At 41.2% G+C, this 22,326-nt stretch overlaps 1 long non-coding RNA gene across 2 annotated transcripts in view; it reads right to left on the reverse strand.

Annotated features, from left to right (window-relative positions):
• LOC122875299 overlaps positions 1–22,326 on the reverse strand; it is a 34,360-nt gene that overhangs the window by 6,236 nt on the left and 5,798 nt on the right. Inside the window, exons 2-3 of one of the 2 annotated variants that reach the window (XR_006377792.1) lie at positions 18,715–18,828; positions 461–633 (exon numbers count right to left, since the gene is read on the reverse strand). This is a non-coding gene — a long non-coding RNA (uncharacterized LOC122875299). Of the gene's footprint in view, positions 1–460; positions 634–3,114; positions 3,334–18,714; positions 18,829–22,326 lie in introns of those variants that run through there. The other variant, XR_006377790.1, reaches the window with a different exon arrangement.

Here is a 22,326-nt window from a genome sequence, read left to right on the forward strand (position 1 = left end):
GAGTGACTGATAACATTTGCGAAGTATCTTGCCCAATGCCAGTGAGACTGATATGGCTGTTTGTACAGTGTGTATAAACATGAGATTTGCTCTGCAGCCAATATAAACAGCAGTAACTTAAGGAGCCATACTGTAATACATTAATACAAAACAGTGTCTTTATTAGTCTTCATTCTTCCTTGGTTACTTTGAAATAGCGTTTTATTTTTTTTTTTAAAGGCTTAGGTCTGTAAAAGCATGCATGTGTTTGTTGTGAGTGTGTGTGTGTATGTTGAGTGTGTTTATTGCAAGTTATTCAGCTGATATTGCAGAAAACACACACACACTCACACACACAGATACGCTGAGCATCTGGATAAGATTAGCCAAACATTCTCTACTCATGATTGGCTGTAGTCTAACAGCTGTTAGGGTGGCACACACACACACACACACACACACCTACAGACACACACAATACCTTCATCTGGAGAAACTCTGCCTCAATCAGGACAGGGACATCTTGAGCTGGCGGAGTCCAGCGAGAGGCAGCGTTAGTGGGCCACACAGCAGGAGGGGAGCCCCTGGTCCTGGAGAGGCTCTGGAGATGCCGTCATGTTTTCCAGGCAGCTGGAGCAGGAATGGTGAGGCGGGCTACAACGGGCAAGCAGAAAACAAACAGATGCCAAATTGAGATGGAATGAAAGACGCACAAGTGCATGTGTGCGTCTGTGTGTGAGGAAATGAGAAACTTTTATGCGCCAGGTGGATTCCCAAGTGCCATTGCCCTAATTCTGCTTTAGGGGGAAAATCCTATTTACACTGGATATTTGCCAATAATAGAATTACAGACAGTAACATTAATGATCACTGATGAAATTCAGGACAAGGACTCTTGATCAGGGACACTTCAATGGGATAAACAGTTGCAGCTGGGTTGAAAAACACTACAGCTCATTATATACAGTACATAAAAAACGGATGATCTGATTTTATTTAAAGGAATAGTTCAATGTTTCCAGAAATACACTTAAGCATAAGTATCGCGCCAAGAGGGAGTTAACCGGTCCAAAGTTCAAAAAGCCAAATACGCCTCCCAGTTACTAATTCACACAACATATCTCGTTTGTTCAGGAGTGTAAACACAACAATTTGTGGACTTCAGGAAAGCCGGGCCTGTGTTGTTCGCCACAAAATATTTTAAAGTATGTAATTCTCTATTAAAGACACAGTGAAATAATAAATACATTTTCCAAGTTCTAATCCAGTCTTTGAGTATCTTTATAGCAAAATCCCTCTCCTCTCTGTTCATGTAAAATCTTTGATGCCTCATCTTGAGGGCAGGGGCGTATACATAAATTTATTCAATGAAATGTGATTTGGGGTGACTAGCTAACCCCGCCCATCATATAAAACCACTCTCCACCGTTAACTCGTAGGTTAGCTAGCAGAGCAGTAATAGGTGTTTGGATGTCAGTTGGCAAAAACGTTACGTTTTCAAAAGAGCTTGATTATGCTCTAATTTATTAATTTCTCCCTCATTCTCTTCCTCCTGATCTAACAACGCAAGAGAGGCAGGCCTACTGTCATTTAGAACTCCAAAATGTTTAAATGATCCAATCAAATTTAAGGATTTAAATCCCTCTCGTAACTAAACCCTGCCCACATGTTTCTCTTGCTTCTTCATGCTAACATGATGTAAATGCCTGGCTCCAGCTCTGCTCTTAAGGCACAAACGTGAGATTGGTATCGAGCCTCTCGTCAAACTCTTGGCAAGAGATGTGTAAATCTGTAAATGTGCTACATTTAGCATTTTGATATCAATGCACCATTAATGCAGAGACATGGACACAGTACAAACAAAAGAGACTCTTGAGGAGTGTCATCTAATGCCATTATAGCCTTTTTACATCGTGGATTTTAGCTACTGCTGCATGACACAAGGCAAGACTGCTTGAAGGCACAAAACAGGAAGACGTACTGCACTTTCAGCATAAATAGATCCTAATACCGGCATCCTGTTTATAAGAAGCAGTGGTTTTCAGAGAATATGGTTCTATTTTGAGAAACATTAGCATGGGCAATACTGCTTACCATGACATATTAATTTGTTTGGGTTCAGTTTGGGTTCGGGAGGCAGACACCATCTCCACATTTAAGAGTAGGCTTAAGATTTTCCTCTTTGATAAAGCTTATAATTAGGGCTGGCTTGGGTGAGTCCTGAACCATCCCTTAGTTATGCTGCTATAGGCCTAGACTGCTGGGAGATTTCCCATGATGCACCTCTTTCCTCTCTCCTTCTCTCCCTCTCCATCTGTATGCGTTTTTATCCCATTACTGCATGTTACTAACTCGACTTCTTCTCACTCCCGTAGTTCTGTACTTTCTCGTTTCTCTCCTCTCTCCTTCTGTCGCTTTCAGCAGGTATTTCTGCCTCCGGAGCTGCAGAGTCTGGATCTGTGGTTGTGGGCCACCTGCTGCCCCCGTGTTCCTGCTCGACAACTGCTACTACAGTTGTTGTTATTGGCTCTGTTACTGATGCTGACATTATTCTACCTATAGCTGTCATTCCTATTATTACTAATTTATTAATATTAACACTACAATTACTATTCTACTATAAAATTCTTTGTGGTCTTTGCATTGTGTCTCCCTAACCCTATACCCTTCCCCCAACCCCCCTCTCAAAACCTCTCTCTCTCTCAAAACCTAACACAGCCCACCATTGAGTCTGGTTCTGTCCAAGGTTTCTGCCTGTTAAAAGTTTTTTCTTGCCACTGTCGCCAAGTGCTTGCTCATGGTGGGATTTATTGGGTCTCTGTAAATAATATTATAAAGAGTACGGTCTAGACCTGCTCTATAGGAAAAGCGCAATGAGATAACTTCTGTTATGAATTGACGCTATATAAATAAAATTGAATTGAATTAATTATTTGGATCACAGTCTCATTTGTTTATGGTGAATAAACCAAGGTATCCATATTAATTTGGAAAGTTTAATGCTACATGTAGCAACTTAAATATTGCTGCATTTCCATTTGCTTCTTCTGGGATTCTACAAGAATGCCTTCTTCAGTCTCTACATGCAATATATAAATAAAATTGAATTGAATTTAAAAGTCAAATGTCGCTCACCATCACGCTGACAGAGATAATAAGTCTTTTCAGCTTGGGCCTCTACATCTCAGCTCCCATTTTCATCTTTTTCATGGCAGAATCACTTCTTGGCTCGCTTCATCTCCCTCTATCACTCCTGCTCATTCATTGCACTGTCGAGGCGGGTCTGTTCTGTCTACGTTTCAGCTTCTCCGTTAGATCCTGCCTGGGGCCAGAAGGATTCCTGTGATAGCATCCTCAAAGTTAAGATATGCCTGCACACTGACACACATGAAAGAGAGCGAAGGAGAGGCTGTAAGTCAGCGAGAGAGACTGAGCATCTGACTCAGAGAGACATGAAGTGTCAGGCCCCTGTTGGCAGTTCACTTTCAATTAGCTTGATTTAAATAGTTCAATTTAAAAATGCCAAATTAAAACATAATGGAAAACTATTCTTTTATAGATTGGAAATGAAAAAGAAGCACATAAAGGTAAGCTAGTTTTTGAATGTTCATTTCCTGTATTTTAACTGAACGAAAAACATAATGAGCCAAACGCTGGTTCAGAGATGTCCCTTGCTGTTTTTGATGTCTGCAACTTCACTCATTTTCTCTAGACAGCTGGTTATCAGTCTCTTCTCACCCCCTTCTTCCATTGGCTTAATAACTACTGTGCCCTTCTCTCATGTCTGCCTCAGAATAAAGGATTCTTGTGTAGAGCGAGAGCAGTCTGGCCTGACTCTCGCCTCTACATGCATTCCAGCCTCCGTCTCATCTCAGCCCAGGGCAATGGCTTCAGTCTTGATGCACTCTTGACTGGCTGAGTGGGCTGAGTAGGTGGGTGCTTGTCTATCTGCAGTCTGCCTGCATGACAGGCTGGTGGGGCTGATAACCAGCTAAGTGTGGGTGTTCTACGGAGTTCAGGTTTTTGCTTGCTGAGTGTCTGACACAAGCTTTATTTAAATTTTAAACAGCCAGTGAGTTACATGCATCCAACCCCACTGAGTCCAACCCAGACTTAGGCCTTTAGCAAAGATGCACACCTAAGGTGACAAATGGAAATAACCATAAGATCTGTGGTGGTTCATGTCATAATACGACGACAAAGCAATACCATGTGGTGAGGTTATGCTAATTTTTAGCTCTAGTATGAAGAGCGCTTCCATCGTTTTTAACAGCTGAAACAAATATGTAGAGTTTGGAGCCACAAATAATATTTGGCCCATATTTCAGGCTATACGATGTCCCTAAATATTTTAATATACTGAGTAGTTATTTCATATGCTGAAGTAATTGATCTTATTGCCGAAATGTTCGTATTTTATCACATGCTAGAATACTATAGTATCTCTGCCCAGCTGTGCTTTTTCTGGGTGCCAACAGATCCTCTGACGGCTTTTGCTGGATTAACAAATTAAAAACCTTGGCATTGGACGAAATCCTGGGTTTGCACAAACGACCAATACCGACACTGGAGACTGGGTTGCAATAGCTGAATTAATTAATGTACAAGCAAAGCCACAATCAAACATCCACTCTTCAAACAACCCAAATTTGTACATCTCAGTTCACAGAAGGCGTACATGACTTTGTACATTCTGAATCAGGCCCTTGCTGACACACTGACTGACTGGCCGTTTGACCTACTGGATGTCTGTCTGGCCTGCTGGCTGCTGGCTGGTTGAATGGCAGCATTGTCCTTACACTATGACCTATACAAATTGCATCCTTGAAATCACCAGGCCACGTTGGAGGACAGGGAAAACCATTCCATATGACGTGTATTAAATGCCAGAGGCAGTCCAGCCGGAACGTCACCATGAACAAGTCTGTCCAAAAACTAATAAACAGAATGAAATGCAATGTAAAGTTCAGCTTTGAAAAAAATGTAGCTGTGTGGGCATGTTTAAAACATTAGAATATGGAATTAGCTTTTTAATATTGATAGGTCCCTTGGTTTGCTGGATATCACACAGATTATGGACTAAATCCAGACTCTGTTACATCTTCTTTGATTTTCCTGGCTTATTATGTATGCAATGAAGCATCTGTACCCATTGAGCTGATGGAGAGCTCCTATGTTAATCATCTTTAAGCAATACTTAAAGGAAACGTTAGACATTTTGGGGAATAGACTTTCTATGGAGTTAGATCAGTCTCAGTATTAATGAATGCACACAGAAGGATTCACAAATGTATTTTGGGATTTGTATATAAATGACTCTCCACAAAAATATTTTTCAATGCACACACAAATATTTCTTGTTTTAAGGAAATGTAACAGAAATCCACAAATGTGTTTAAGTATTTGCAATTTTCATCAAAGAACTAATAAGCAAAAAATATAATACACTATAATATAGGTCAGATAAATTAAGTACCAAGTGGGTAAAAATATAAAATTAAAATAAGTGTAAAGTACAAAGTGGGTTTACCGGTTGATGGTAATAATGCGGTATAATAATACAATGTAATAATACAAGTAGTAAGTAATAGTGCATGAACTGTCAAGTCAAGTGTAGCCTATTAAGATTAACATGAGACAGTGGATATTGCACAGTAGTAATAGAAGTATGAATAAATATCAATAAATAGCACAGCAGTATTAACACAGAATACTGCACAATTATGTCAAGTATTGCAATGATGTTAATGATCAATGTCCAGTTTAATGACTTAGGGTCATATAGACTAACACTTAGAGGGAGGAGTTAAAGAGTTTGATGGCCACAGGCAGGAATGACTTCCTGTGGTGCTCTGTGGTGCTTTTTGGGGGGAGTCTATAGCTGAAGGTACTCCTTTGTTTGACCAGCACGTCATGGAGTGGGTGGGAGACACTGTCCAAGATGGCATGTAGTTTGGCCAGCATCCTCCTCTCTGACACCACTGCCAGAGAGTCCAGCTCCACCCCCACAATGTCACTGGCCTTACGGATCAGTTTGTTGAGTCTGTTAGCGTCCACTACCCTCAGCCTGCTGCCCCAGCATGCAACAGCATACAGGATAGCACTGGCCACCACAGACTCATAAAACATCTTCAGCATTGTCCGGCAGATGTTGAAGGACCTCAGCCTCCTCAAAAAATAGAGGCTGCTCTGGCCCTTCCTGTAAAGAGCTTGAGTGTTCTTAGCCCAGTCCAGTTTATTGTCCACGTGTGCTCCCAGATATTTGTAGTCCTCAACAATGTCCACACTGACCCCCGGATGGAAACCGGGGTCACTGGTGCCTTGGTCCTTCGTAGGTCTACAACCAGCTCCTTTGACTTTGTCGCATTGAGCTGCAGACAGTTCTGCTCACACCATGAGACAAAGTTATCCACCACAGCCCTGTACTCAGTCTCATCACCACCGCTGATACATCCCACCACAGCGACAGACAGAGTTATCAGAAAACTTCTAAAGGTGGCAGGACTCTGTGTGGTGGCTGAAGTCCGTGGTGTAGATGGTGAAGAGGAAGGGAGAGAGGACAGTCCCCTGAGGGGCCCCAGCGTTGCTGACCACACTGTCCGACACACAGTGCTGCAGACGCACATGCTGTGGTCTGCCAGTCAGGTAGTCAACAATCCAGGACACGAGGGGGGCATCCACCTGCATCGCTGCCAGCGTCTCACCCAGCAGGGCTGGCCGGATGGTGTTGAAAGCACTGGAGAAGTCAAAAAACATGATCCTTACCGTGCTTGCTGGCTTGTCCACGTTGGTGTGGCTGCGGTTCAGCAGGAAGATGATGGCATCCTCAACTCCCAGCCGGGGCTGGTAGGCGAACTGAAGGGGTCTGACCATGGGCTGCAGCTGTTCCAGCACCAGTCTCTCCAGCGTCTTCATTATGTGGGTTGTCAGTGCCACCGGTCTCTAGTCCTTGGAGCCACTGGGACGCGGCATCTTCGGCACAGGAATGAGGCAAGATGTCTTCCACAGAATAGGGACCCTTTGAAGACTCAGGCTCAGGTTGAAGACATGCTGAAGGACTCCACATAGCTGGGGGGCACAGGCCCCGGGGCTAACTCCATCTGGGCCTGCAGCCTTGTTTGGGTGGAGTTTCATCAGCTGTCCTCTTACCTGGTCAGTAGTCAGGCACACAGCAGAGATTACAGGCGGTGGAGGTGGGGAGTCGTCAGTCTGAAGAGGGCCGTTAGCCTGAGAGCCAGTTGAGGGGGGAGTAGGATTCTCCCAGAAGGATGGAGGAGGGGGGAGCGGTGGACTCAGAGGAGCTTGAGGGCCGACAGCAGCTGAGGGGGGATGAGCAGGAGCCGATGTTTCGAATCTGTTAAAGAACAGATTCACTTTGTTGGCCCTGTGCAACTCCTCTGCTGCCAGTCGGTCTGAAGACAGTGATGCTCTTCATGCGGCTCACACAGTGCATCCCAGTTTGTCACCTCAAAACATTCCTGCAGTGTCCCATAGGCCTCCTCTGACCATCTCCTTACTGTCCTTGTGGTCGCAGGCTGCCTTTTAACCAGAGGCACATAGTAGGGTTTGAGGTGAACCAGGTTGTGGTCTGACCTACCCGGGGGGGTGGGGGGAAGAGCTGTATGCATCCTTAACGTTACCATACAGCAGGTCCAGTGTCCTCTCCTCCCTAGTAGGATAACTCACATACTGGGTGAAATTTGTCAGTGTTGTTGAAACACTGACATGGTTGAAGTCACCCGAGATTAATATGAGTGCACTCGGGTGTTGAGTCTGAAGTTGTGCTATGGTGATGTGAATGGCGTTGCACGCCAATGCCAGGTTAGCAGAGGGGGGGATGTAAACAGCCACAACAATGGCATGTGAGAATTCACATGGCAGATAATATGTTGTCCCACAGCCAACAGTTCAATGTCCGGGCTACATATACTCTGCTTGATAGTAACGTGACCAGGGTTACACCATCTGTTGTTAACCAGAACAGCAAGCCCGCTGCCTTTCCGCTTACTGCTCCCGGTGGGATCCCTGTTGGCCCGAACAGTCTGAAAGCCGTTGATGGAAACGTTATGATCCGGGATATCCTGGTGTAGCCATGTCTCTGAGAAGCACATCAAACTACACTCACGGAACTCCGTCAGACTCCAGACTAACGCCGTTAGCTTGTCCATTTTATTCGCCAGTGATCTCACGTTGCCCATTACAAGAGAAGGCAGACACGGCATAAATCTATTGTTCTTAAGTCTCTTTTGTCTGGACCCCTCTCTCTTCCTTAGCCGCTTCGTTCCACCTCTGCATCCTCAGTGTGTCCTCCTCCAGATCTCAGTGGGGACATCGGTTGTCCTGAGTGCCATGTCGCTTGGCTTCAGCGTGATCAGCTGTTCCCTGATGTAAACAATGCAGCCAAACAGCTGATCTGCTGTGGTGCCCTGACCGAGTAGCAGAAGAAGAAGTTTCACAGCGAAAAAAAGTACCAAAACACTTTCTACTCTCATTTTCGTAAAGAGCGTAGTTTAAATTATACTTACACACAAGTTACTCAAGTTTGGAAGAAAAAGGAAAGCTAAAAGTTGGAAAAAGTAAGACGACGAGACGGAGCGAGCAACAGGCAGCATGCACGTTGGCGCATGCGCACTTTAACTTTGAAAATGAATTGTCTGTAGCCAATCAAATGGCTCCTTCCACTTCAGCCAATCACGCAAGCGTAGATTCAAGGATATCATGTAATGTAATCACATAACATAGCATTACATCTACCCACAGGTCAACCTCAACATGGAGTCTGGTAGCTAGTCTGCACAGATAAGTGATAACTCTGTTTTGCATGATTAAATATGTTTGAGTAATGAACGCTTACTAAGTGATGTGGCATTTCACACTAGCGTTAGCTAACAAGATAGCTATATAATGTTGATAGACAACCTAGGATCATCCATTAGCTAGCTAACTAACTTAGCAAGGATTCATAACTCAAACATGTTTAATCATGCACTCCAGGAAAGTTATCACTTACTTGTGGAGAGCGGCTACCAGACTCCATGTTGAGGTTGACCAGCGGGCAGATGTACAGTAGATGCAGCATTCAGGCGTGTGAGATGTGTCTGTGCCACTGCCAGCTTGCAGCAGGTTCTGACCCGTTCAAATAGTAGAAAATGTGCTACTTTTGGATGTTCTAACAAAGTCAATGTCAAAACTAAGAAACAGGGAATAACACAACATTTCACAGCTGAGAAGTTTTTTTGCAATGTTGTGTATCGTGTCTATGTTTATGGATGTAATGCTATGTGATCACATTAAATGACACCCCCCAACTTGAATTGTACAGCATTGAGTTTGTCACTGTACTTACAGTATCTTCTATGAGTTATAAATAACGTTGCTTTAAAATTGAAAAAAAATGACACCCTTGAATCTACGCTTACGTGGTTGGCTGAAGCAGAAGGAGCCATCTGATTGGCTACAGATAATTCCATTTAGAAAAAAATGCATTTGTGAATCGAGAGACGTCAGGAGAGTCTCAAAAAACCCACACACAAATGCAATTAAGTTCACACATTTATATATAAATCCTGAAATACATTTGTGAATCCTTCTGTGTGCAATTATTAATATTGAGACTGATCTAATGCCCTATTTTTCGCTTTCTTGCCAAGAGTTAGCTGAAAAGACCAATACCACAAGTCTGTACGCTAAGTATGAAGCTAAACCCAGCAGGCACATAGCTAGGCCCATTTGTGATCTCAGCACTCCATGTGTTACTCCGTGATTTGGTCTCATACATCTAGCAGCTGCCACAGCCTGCACAGCGGACTTAACGCACGTTCCAGCGAAGAAGATAAGCAGAGCGGAGTGTCATTCTGTGCATTAAAACTTTGGTTTCACCCCGAGCAAACATTTTGGACAGTGCCAGGCTAGCAGTTTTTCCCTGCTTCCAGTCTTTATGCTGAGCTAAGCTAATAGCCTGTGGCTCTAGCTTCTTATGTCAAACTATTCCTTTAGGTTCCACCTTACGAAGTTGTTATTCCTCTATTCTTCATTATTTACATGTAATTACTGTGTCACAATCTGTATTTCCTTACCATTAGAAATGTATCCTGATAGCTAACTATAGGAACACCAAACTCTTTGACTGGTATCTCTAGTTGTCGCACAAAATGTAATTAGCCAGACTAACAGTGAAACATACTGAAGTCACGCCATAACAGAGAGGGGTAGGATTGATATTTATCAGAAATGAGAAGAAGTGTAGAAATGAACAAATGTACAAGTGAATTATGAGACTGATAGATACTGCAGTAATCAAAGTGCCTTTTGTCACTGTTTTTTTTGGCCAAAGAATCAAAGTTTTTAGCTAAAAATGTCCTATTCATGCATGTCAAGCATGTAAAGTGAGTTTTTAAAAAACAGAAATCTTGGCATCCTGGCAGTAAACTACTTGCGTATAGCAACATTATGAACCTCTGCAGAAATATGATATCACCATCATTTGTATCATAATATTATTATTTGGTAAAATCATACTGCTCCTAAAAAAACCCTATAATTTCATTGTATTCCAATTCAAGGTTGTAAAATAGAGTTAGGATCAGATGTAGCAGAGAGACAAGTAAAAAAGGGGGATGTATCAGCACCAAGAGCTGTAAGAATGCCTGCCAGGTGAAAATTGAATGAGACACCACTATACTGTATACTGGATATCTCTGCCATCCCAGTTATTCTCTGTTGCATGGAATGTGTTTGCATTGGTATTGTATTGCGTTGTCTTGTTATTTCATCTGTCTCAGGAATGCAGACAGATAGTAAGTTAGCAACCTCCTCTGTTTTGACCACTAACTTACATCCCTGGGGTGATGCACACACACACACCCATACAGACAGTAGGCAGCTTACTAGATTTATAGGGCTATTTATTGCGCCAGTCGGACGTCTGTCTAGCCCTCATCTATTCTTGTCATGCAGCTGCGTAGGTGTGGATTAAACCTCTTCCTGGAGGATGCACACCACAAGTACATCTCACTTAATGAGAAGAGATACTATTTAAATATTAGGTGGCTAGACCTGGCTGGAAATATTAGGAACTGAAGGTCATGTCATGCATGGTGCAACCACTGCACATGCTGAAGCAACCAGAGACAATTTATGGGAAATTGTCTTTCTTGGGTTCCCCAGGGGCTATAAGAGGCATATCGCACTGTCTGGTTCATGTCCTTTGTCGTGTGTCATCTTCCCCACCACTCTCCTACTTTGTTTTCTCCCTCTGTGTACGAGCTAGTGCAGTGAAGCAATAATCACCTAAAAATAGTGTGTTTTCAAGCTCTGAGGCTTATGCGACAGGTTTGGCAGGTATGGCAATTTGCAATAGAAGCGACAAGAGGGATGCTACAATAGAAAATGTTATGTTGTTTGAAAGCAACATCTTCACACCCTCCCACCCAACACCATAAAAAGCATAGCCAGCATGTGAGGTTTGTGGTTTTAAAATAACTACATCAAAACAACAGTAGGAACAAAATGAGAAGGCGAGTTAAGAATGTCAAAAATTAGCCTCAGGATGTAATGAAGTGAGAACTCAACTACAAGCAGACAAAAGGCGGGGGGTTGGGGGGTGGGGTACACCCAAACAAAGCTAAGTTATAGGCCTCCTGCATCATCAGGGGAATTACAATAAAGCCTATATCCCTTAGGACATGGGATATTCTGCATTGGAAACAATAGCTTGTGTTTGTGGGACTTTCTGTTTGTGTGAATGCGTGCATGTTTGTATTGCTTTCAGCTCATGGGATGTTTTCCCTGCTGGCTGCAAGTTGCAGATGTCTGATGGTGACAGATATACTATTGTACTGTATGTATCAGAAACTACTGGTACACAACATGGTGTCTCTGTCTTCACTGTGAAACAAAGGACTTGAAGTTTTTGAAAGATGATCTTGCCGGTATGAAGAATCCTCTATATGAATAATTCTGTCTGATTTTTCTTGGTGTGAGATAACTTGCTCTGACAAATACCAGACTTAGAAATGTAGTTCTGTAGCTTTTGCCAGTTTCAATGAGTAGCCATAGAGGCCAATCTGATGTCATGCTGATTTAATGTGCATTACCAGTAAGCGCTTGGAAGAAGTTTGAAATACTTGTTCAGCTTAATTTGTTCATTTGTCGCAATTCAGACTTGCAGACACACAAAATATTTGCTCGCACTTATTTTTTTTCCTTTTTTAAGATGCACTCAGATTTGTGCTGTTTGTTCCCTGAGCAGAGGCTCTTAGGCAGCACTTCCTCTCAGAATTGGGCCAAACCTAAAAGCAACCATGGCTGTAACTGTTACATTAACCATCAACAAAACAAAGCATTGGATTGGTAAAGCTTGTTAGGTAGAAATGTTGCCTGAGAAGTTGTTGGTGGCAAGGACAGGTTGGTGGCAACCTCAGATTTGGTCAAGACTATCTCACTGTAATACAATACTCACATGCCCATATGTACATTTAAAGAGTTATTGGCCGCTGTGATCATTCCTCCTCTCCATACTGGTCATAAAGTGACACAGCCATAGTTCAACTACACTGTAAAAGATGGGGGACAAAATCCATAGTCCTCGTTCTGTGCAAAAATAAATACTACATTTCAGCTAATATGAGGCTTCAGCAGTCTCTGTTAGCCATATTGAGCGCAAGACTTCATCCTGGCAAGAACAGCTCTACATATAAATCTTTCCCAGTGTATCTTCAAGACCCATTTGCTTCATGTAAGATTGTTCTGTTTTCAGTTAAGTACTTTTCTGAAAGAGCTCATGCCAGTGGCAATATTTTCCTCTGTGCAATTGGATATTTCATAAAGCTTTCTGAATTACACAGATGGTTATGGGTAAGTCCACATGGCTACTTTAACCAGATGCTCCACAGGCTGCATCAGGAAGCGGAGCCACATAACCAGTGAGGACCATTTGAGCTGAACATCTTCTGTGGTTACAGACAACCAGCTGCTGGACACTTCGTTCCGTGGTCCAAACCCATCTGGCCACCTTTTAAAAACCCTCATAACTCCATTACACAGCCTCTGTGAATACCACTTCATGACCACACACACACACACACACACACACACACACACACACACTTCGTGTCACCCAGCTTTTCTTTTCTCCTTCCCCAAATTTTTCTCAGTCCAATCTGTGTGACAGCAAGTTGCTTTTTCACCCAGATGTAATGCTGCACAAATTTAAAGCTTCTCTATAATGCTGTCTATGGAGTTACTATATGTTTTTAGACTCTTTTGATAAATATCTGTTTTCGTCACATTTTTCAGATTTTTGGGTTTCAGGAGTTTTCAATGACATTTCAAAAGAGGCTCAAACATGATGATGAAGTAGTAACACAGTAATATCAAAGAAAGATGAATTTTTATATCCAGGGGATATGAAACAAATCAAAGCAACTGGCACCATCTTAAGCCAAGTGCAGTCACTAGACAGCCTCATCACAGTGTAATGGCAACAATGTATACTTCTGGTTGTTTTGTGGTAAGAACGCATTCTGAGACTACAGTTTCACCATGTTTGATGTGGACTGATGGTATGGTTACAGGTGTCGTTCTCGTCTACTGTGGGATCAGCTGAGGATGTTGACTCCGTATACCTCGCCATACAACTGACATCTGCCTTTCATAATATTGTTAAAGCTGCTCTAATCGATATGGATTTTTTTCCATATCTGCTGGATGTGCAGAACAATATATGTTTGCCATACCAACTTTTCAAGGTGATAAAATGTCAATGTTGTGTTGTGTGTGTGTTTGTTGTAATGCCCTCAAGTGATTAAAAAAAAAAAGCAATTAATGCAGGTTTAAACTTACACGGGTGCTTTAATTATTTTGGTTGGTTAGACCTCATATCAGTACTGTGGAGGGCTTATACAGACTGTGCTTAATTTACATTTCCCTGACTCTCCTGTTGGCTTTGTTGGACCTGTTAGGGCGGGGAAATGTACACTTTTGTCATTGTTATTAGTACATGGAGTCTGGTTACCTTATATAATTCCAGCATAGCTTGGAATTGGTTCATTAAATTTGTAATTAATTTCCTTGTTTTGTTGACAAAAGTTCATTTTTATTTAGTTTTTGTCATGAGGCTGCCAATGAGAATTTTTCATCACAATTTTTGTGGATGAAATGAAACCTTGTAATTTCTGTCACCTCTTTTTGACTGATTGCAATAAGCTGGTCAGTCACATAGTTGGTGCTCATAAGGACGCAGACATATTGATCCTAAAGATCAATGGCCAATCAATTTGTTTTTAAACATGAACAAGAAAAGAATCCTGAAATATTGAATCGTCTCTCAGTGTCTGCATCTCTCTTTTACCCCGTTTCACGCAGAATACTGCAGACATGTCATGCAACTCCCTGTTAGAGTAACCTTTCCTTTAGAAGGCTTGTGTGTGAGAGAGCAAGAAAGAGAGAGTTAGCCAAGTCATGAGGTCAGCCAATCCACTGCCCCTCTCCCCTGGCACAGAGCATTGTGGGAGGTGAGCCAGAATATCCTCCTTCATGGTAAACGGATAGATATTTGTGCCTTGATCCTTGCTGCACCCTTTCCAGTAAAAACAAACAAAAAGAAGTGTGGGACGTGATTTGTGAGGAAGCTGGCAGTTCTATCTAGACCCATTTCTCACTGGAGTGCTCTCATTTCATGTCAAAACATCACAGACTCTCCCCAAACAATATACTGATCCATTTTCATCGTTTCGTATCTCTAATACAGTAGGCTATATACTGTATGTGGCTCTAGTCTGTGAAAGTATTTACCATGCTTGTATTAATTAAGTATTAGTACCATAATTTGTATTAAATGGTGCTTTCAATCATTTTGTGAAATTAGGCGTTACTTTTACAAATGGTGGATATGTCATTTTGGAATGAAACTCTTTAATTGTTTAGAGACCAATTAGTCAAACCACATAGCCTGGTGCAAATCCAGTTGTTTAAAGTGAGCTAGGCTGATCCATAGGGGATAGAGGTAGAGTGGCTATGAATCTACACATGCCATGTTTACTGCACGCACAGAATAGCAAAAAGGAGTTGGAATTAAAACCAAATCTCAATTGTTTTATTTCAGGGGGGAAAAAATGGGAAAACTGAATGATCCCAGGTCAGTTGAAAACCAGAGCATGAAATTCATTTGTGCATCCGATGAGGATTCTGTGTTGTGAAGAGTGTGTGTGATCTTTATTATTAAAGGTTAACCCATTATTTTGAAATGTCAGTATGCGGCATGTGATTGGTTGAAAGGTGAGAAGGTGGAAATTGGTCACAGCAACTCTGTCATGAAGTGTTATTATAAAACGAAAGTGTCACCACAAAATTAAGGGCAATAGAAATCAAAGTGAATAGAATTGTAAAAGGAAGACAAGCAATTAAATGGCAGAATAGCGAGTTAAAGGAGCAGTGAGTAGGATTTAGTGGCATCTCGCGGTGAAATTGCAGTTTGCAACCATTTGAATACCACTTTCATCAACCTCGTCTTACAAGCGTGTAGAGAAACTACGGTGGCTGCGAAACTCGCGAAAAACGCAAACAGCCCTTTCTAGAGTCAGTGTTTGGTTTGTCCGTTCTGGGCTACTGTAGAAGCATGGCGGTGCAACATGGCGACCTCCGTGGAAGGGGACCCGCTCCCTGTGTAGATAAAAATGGCTCATTCTAAGGTAATGAAAACACAATGATTCTTATTTTCAGGCGATTATACACTAATGAAAGCATACTTATGAATATTATATTCCTTTTCTGCCAATAGCTCCTAAATGTTTACGTTTTAAGTTTTAATAAGTTATCAAATTATTTCATAATTTATTGGTTCATATGTCATATGTATATTTACTGTATTTCTCATATTTCAATACATTATTTATGTCATAATGTGTTGCCTTGTTTATTTATTTATTTAATATCAGCCATTTCCTCATTCTGTATAGTCCCACTGTGTCCTCGCTCCAATCTAGTGCCAGACAGAGTACCAGAGTTCATTAAGAAAATCCCAAAAGGAACATCGGCTGGATCATATCATCCAATCACACTAATCAGGAAATGAGTCAGTGTTACCAAGGAGACCAGTTGCCAGGGTCACTTAAGGCAAGGGCACAGAGGACTGCTCTGATGTACGCGCAGACACACACACACACACACACACACACATACATACATAAACGAGGATGCAAGATTTTATGAATATAAGTAACACAAGACTGAAAACTTCAAAGAAAGTTGAATTCTTTACAGGCATCATGTTCTGTTACTGTACAATATCTTAAGCAATTTAAAGTAAATGGCAGACAAAGCGCTCTATACTAAAAGCTAGCTCTATACACAGAAATGGTGTAGTGATACCTGCTGGTAAATTTGATTAAATTAGCTAGCAATGTCATGTAAACCTAAAACTACTGCTTCAATATTAAATACAAAAGTGAGCGTAAAGCCCCTTTACACCAATGAAAAATTAAGCAACGTTTACAAACCAAGCATCCGGAATACAAAATGAAATGACACAGAATCTGTCAGCAACAAGTGCTGGTCAGAGGGTTTTTGTAATGTATCTTGATACACATATAAACGAGTGGCAAACTAAAGGGAAAAACTTCATAAAGTGTTTTAGTAAAATGTCGAGCCTCCTGAACAGCTTCAGTATTTGGGAATAATTTGTAGTTTCTGATATCTTCTGAAAATAACTACAACACAACTTAAACAGGATGTTGCTGTTCGAACATGTTCAGTTTCTCAATGTTTCCAAAAACGCAAGTGAAAGGCGACTTATTTTTGCTCCTCTTAGTTCATACACCCCACCCTTTTTCTTTGATCCCTCGTTTCATCCATCCATCTCATCTCAAGTGTAGGTTGGTGTTCCCATAATCACTGCTTCCTACTCTGTCTCTCACACTCATACGCACACATTGGTTCGCGCACACAAACGCACAAATCAGACAATAAACACAAGGTTTTTACATTTCATTTTATGCTTTCACATCTCTCATCCCCATTTATGCAAATGACAGGGCTTCATCAGATTGAGTCTGCCTACACTGCTTGACTGTGGCGATTCTCTTGTGTTTCTGAGGATTTCCATTTGAGTCGGATAATTACGTCTAGCTATTCGGCCTACGCATAGGGACTCTGCGCCATGGGTGGTAGACTGACCGCAGTTCACTGAAAGGTCAACAAGTAAACAGGCGTATCTTGTGTCATCCAGTCCTGCTGCCTGCTCTGCTTATGGCTGTGTCTGTTACTGTACTCTCTGTTTGTGTGTGTGGGGGGGGGGCATGCAAAGTCGAGCTTCATATTAAGCCATACTGAGCCACTTTTAAGAGGACTGATCGAGTGTAGAGTGAAAGTCCCCCATCACTGACAGTAAGGTCATCGTTAAAGACCTTACTGTTTCATTCAATGGCTAGTTAAGGGATCAATGTCAAATGATCAAATTGGGGGAGAAAGGCACAATGTGACAATTTTGCCAAAAGTTCTAATACATTTTATTTTCAACTTTTACAGTAATGTAACATTTTCATTCAAATAAATCCCTATTTGCATACTCTATCTGTGACATACAGTACATTGATATACATTGAGTTACCAGTTTATTAAGTACACTGGAACAATTAATAAATGCACTGGTTGTCAAGCTTTTTGGGCTTGTGACCCTTTATAACCAAGCAATGACCCCTTGTCACAGGTTTGACATCTATGAGCTGTGAGCAGTTCAGCCAAAGAGCGATGTTCCCTTCTCTAACCGTTTGGTTTTAATTGGTTTTAGTGTTCTGAAACGGTAAAGCTATCTAGTATTTCACAAGAAAAAGCGATGTGAGGACATTTTATGTATTTATTTATTATTTTGTATATAGCTAAAATTATCTTATCAATCATCTTGGGACCCCTTGGGGCATCCCTACCCCCAGATTGGGAACCACAACAGCCCAGCAATAAATATGTTCCCTTGTCGACACTGTTTTAGAGAGATTCGACTCTATGGTCATTTTGTGTGAATTATGTATTGATATGCTGCCTAAATTTGACAGGAGTAACAACTCCAGTAGCTACAGCCTCAAAAATGAACATACTGTACAATGGAATCAACGCCTGTCTGACATGTTGTCAACAAAAATATTATTAGCTTCAAGAGTCAGTTAATTGCATGGCTATTGGAGTGAAATATGTGTACCTAAAAAACATGTAACTCAGTGTGTAACACAGTAATCTAACTTGTATTCAGTTTATATTGGGAAAACTCCTACTAATGGTAGAAGCACAAGGCATTTAGCATGCACAGTGAAAGCTGCCATAGCTAAAAAGATTAGAAAAATACAGTCTGCTGAAGAAGTGATTTAATAAACTGAAAATTCTAGTGGAAAGACATTACATCCAGCTTGGTAATTTATTCGAACAACCACAACGGCTCGTAGGTGGGAAGCCAGATAGGGTTCTTATCCATGTTGCTGCACAACCCTACTGAAAAGCAGCTAGTAAAACCATGAGTCGCGGTGGTAAACAGTAAAGTTATCAGTGACAAGGACTGCAGCACAAAGAAAAGCGGGTATTCCAAATCGAGAGAAAATTGGGGCAAAAATCCACAAAAAGATCAAATGAGCAAAAGCAGCTATGCTGTTTGATTGACAGGTGCTTTCTCAGAGGTCTGAGTTTAGATGGATCTACTCTTCTTTACATCCCTGTCTGTAACTTGTCCTCTGCCTTTTCTGTATTACTCACCTGTTTGCAATACAAAGCTGTGCCAGTGTCCTTGAACACCTCCCTCTCAGCCATGTTGTATTTGTCTCCTCCTCTGGAAGAACAGGACGTCTTAGATTCATCACAACAAATATCCTAAAGGAAGTGTAAAATATAATGAACTCCAGGGATCCCAGAATGCATAAGTCAATCACCTCATTGATTTACTTATTGATTGCTTTTACTTTAATGTTAATCACCTTTGGCACTTCAGCAGATATAATAACCAGCCTTGCTCGACTGTTTTTATTGCTGTGTATTTATTGCTCTCATTACTAATGGGTATTGTAATTGGCATATTTGGATAGGCATTTTATGAGTATTTTAGTAAGGACTACAGAAGCATAGTTCACTCACCACAATGACTATTATTTCCCCTCTGACAGCCACAAGGGCAAAGAACAAAACCATGATGGATTGGAGGCTGAGAAAGAGGAGAAGAGCCTCAAGGAGAAAAGGAAGTTAAAACATGGAGAGGAAAGAGGGGAGATGGAAGAAGAGGGGCGAAAGGGGAAACAGTGGCTTATCTGACCACCACGGTTCCAGACCAGTAGCTCTCAAAGTGGAGGTCCTCAAGCAAATGGTGCAAACTAATGGTTCTAATTCACTATAATGATCCCTATTAGGCAATGTGCTCTGATGGTGACCTTTGTCCCTGCCTTGACTCTGTTTTGGCCTTCATTTTCATCTCCTTACCTGTATTTCAGTGCAAATAACAACAGTTGCCTTTCTGTATGCAACACCTGTCTCAGGCTAATCTGGATCTGGACTGGATGTGTTTCTAAATGAGTCCATGACATTCAAATATTTGGGGTCAGTACAGGTTCAGAAATAGATGAGATGAATTTAACTGCACTGCATGAAAATAAAAACATAGTGTGAAACATATCACCTCCAGTGTGCAGGCTCTGACTGAAACAGACTGAAACAGCATTTCTCAACGCTATGAGAGACAGAGTAACTCCCTATAAATGAGCTGGTTTTGTGTTTTGCTGCATTAAAGGGCCACTATTCCGCCTGTGAAAACAGTTGTATAATGTCTTTGGTGGTTCTGGAGGAGCTTTGTGAAGTCTGAGAAAATAACCCTAATGATGTCATCAGTGTCATCCTGAATTGGGCCTGATATTTCAATTTTTTTGGCAGAAAGCCTGCTTTTATGAACTAGTGGCATGGAGTTTGAAACATGTTGGTCAGGGTCATGGAGTCTAAAGAAAAATGTCAGTTGCATAATGGGAAGTGTAGGATCCATTGTTGTTGGAGTTTAAAGCAAAACTACGTACATTTTGATGGATAGCAGTGACTGTGGCCACAAGTGGGAAATACAGGATAATAGTAGATGCTAAAATGTAGTGTAACAGTAGAGAAGAGTTCTGACTCAGTAATGTCAGTTATACAACATCTATCTAGTTTGCTAACATTAGCCATCCTAAACTACTGGTCATACCAGACCAAGTAAGGTCGTAGCAACAAAACCCCTGAGTGTAATGAAATGAGCAAGAATATGTTATTTCCTCTTCAAAAGTAGTTTCTCTTTAACCCATACAAGGAACTAAAAGTCAGGATATCTCTGTGTTTGCTATTATAATTTAAACCATTGATCTTCAAATTTCTCAATACTGAGTTCACTTTTTCAACAAGTCTTCACACAGTCAGCACAACAAAAGTCAACGTGGACTAAACTGTGGATCACGTTTTATTGCTTTGACATAAAAGGCATTCAGTGACAATATCTTTTCAAAATTCATGAACTGTTTTCTCACTCAAACTCAACCACCACAACACAAAATTACTGTAAATTAGACTGCACTTTGCTACATTCTGCCTCAGCTACATCTAAAAAGATGTCCCTCTTGGACACAATAAATGCTGGATGTCTGGACGTATCTGCAGAAGATTGTCAGGGATGGATCAGGCATGCGAAAAAATTCTTTCCCAGGTGTATTGCAAGAGTAAGAGTCTAGTAAGAGAAAATAAGATGATGTGGATGAGAACTTGTGGCCAAATGTAGAAGACAGGGTTGACCAGCACTGTTGTATTTCTATATCTGTAGATATCCTATACAAGTACATATAGTGAATATGTTTAGTTTTGTGTTGCATTACTGGAATGACTTTTCATTTTGTGCACTTGGAATTACCCTATGCAAAAAAATGGCAAAGAAATAAAGCCCATAAGCATATTGCAGTATTACTGATTCCTTTCTGTGACATTTACTTAAGGCAGCACAATCCATGCATTACAAAGGTGCCCTTCTTTTTGTTGTAGTGGAATCTTGATTTATGCTAAATAAATAAAGATTCTTCAAAGACAACAGTGATACATATTGCAATGCTACCTGCTGTTAGTGTTTTTTTTAGTGTCATTATATAATGAGTGACAAAGTGTTATTGCGAGACAAATGTTGCCAGTGTTCTGGTACAAGAGTTGATTCTGAGATGTGAATAAAGTGTTAGAAGTTGGATTAATTGTTGTGCTGAGCTGCTTGTCATATGCTGAGTCAGATCTTTAAAAGGGTTTTTTTTTTGTTTTTTTTACAGCAGTGTAATAAAACCTTTTCTATGATGTTTTACCAGCAGTCACTCAGAGATACCCACAGGCATCACTCGCCATCAGCTTTTCTGATGGAGGAGTTACAGGTCATACCAATTCATCATAGCCAGGTGGAGTGGAGTATATGATGGAGCAACATACACCCATTCAAAACACACACATGCGTGCACACACACAAAGTGGCAGCTCTTTAATGTCAGGCTTGCTCACTCAGTAAGGAAACTGAATAGGAAATGCTAACTCATAATAATGTGTGACCCATTAGTTCACAGTATAAGCTATCATAGCTTATATAATAGCTGAACCTGGTTTTCATGTTATCACAGTAAGTGTTTTTCTTCTTGTCTTGTTTGTTTTCTCATTCAACATAGATTTAATTCCTTCCTTCCTTTTTCCTGTGTCAACACACAGATATTCCAAAGAGAAGTCGCTGTCTTATCTGGTTTACTGCTGTTAAGTGAAGTTCTGGGTGAAGAAATATTTTTAAGTTATTTTCCTTTACGCAACTACGACGTGGTCGGAAGATGGGGAGAAGTGGTGGAAGTTTCGAGGGGTGGAGCGGAGGAGAAGAGGAAGAGATTCAGGTGACATCACCTCCTTCCTCTTACAACTTAATTTGTGACTATGTGCTGTTACTGGGGGAGTGTGTGATGCTATAGCATAGCATCTGTGTGTGTGTGTGTGTGTGTGTGTGTGTGTTTTTTCATGTTCTTATACTTTAGGTTAGTGTGCATTCAGAGACTTTAACCTGAATGCACACTAACCCATGGGGACTTAGTGAAACAAACATGTGTGTGTGTGTGTCTGTGTGTGTGTCATGAGGATGGGCTGTGGTGAGACAGGAAAATACGTAACAATGTTAGTCACCATCCTGACAGTCATTTCTCACACCTTAATGATGTCAAATACTAGAAAATTATCAAATATTACCACAATATCGAGTAAATATCTGCTCCCATGAAACCACGTTTACCAGGAATGTTAACCAAATGGCCACTCTTCTGATGGGTGACAGCAGACACACCAAAAAGGACTGGAAAATTT

Source organism: Siniperca chuatsi, linkage group LG1, assembly GCF_020085105.1.
Source record: "Siniperca chuatsi isolate FFG_IHB_CAS linkage group LG1, ASM2008510v1, whole genome shotgun sequence".
Taxonomy (NCBI): domain Eukaryota; kingdom Metazoa; phylum Chordata; class Actinopteri; order Centrarchiformes; family Sinipercidae; genus Siniperca; species Siniperca chuatsi.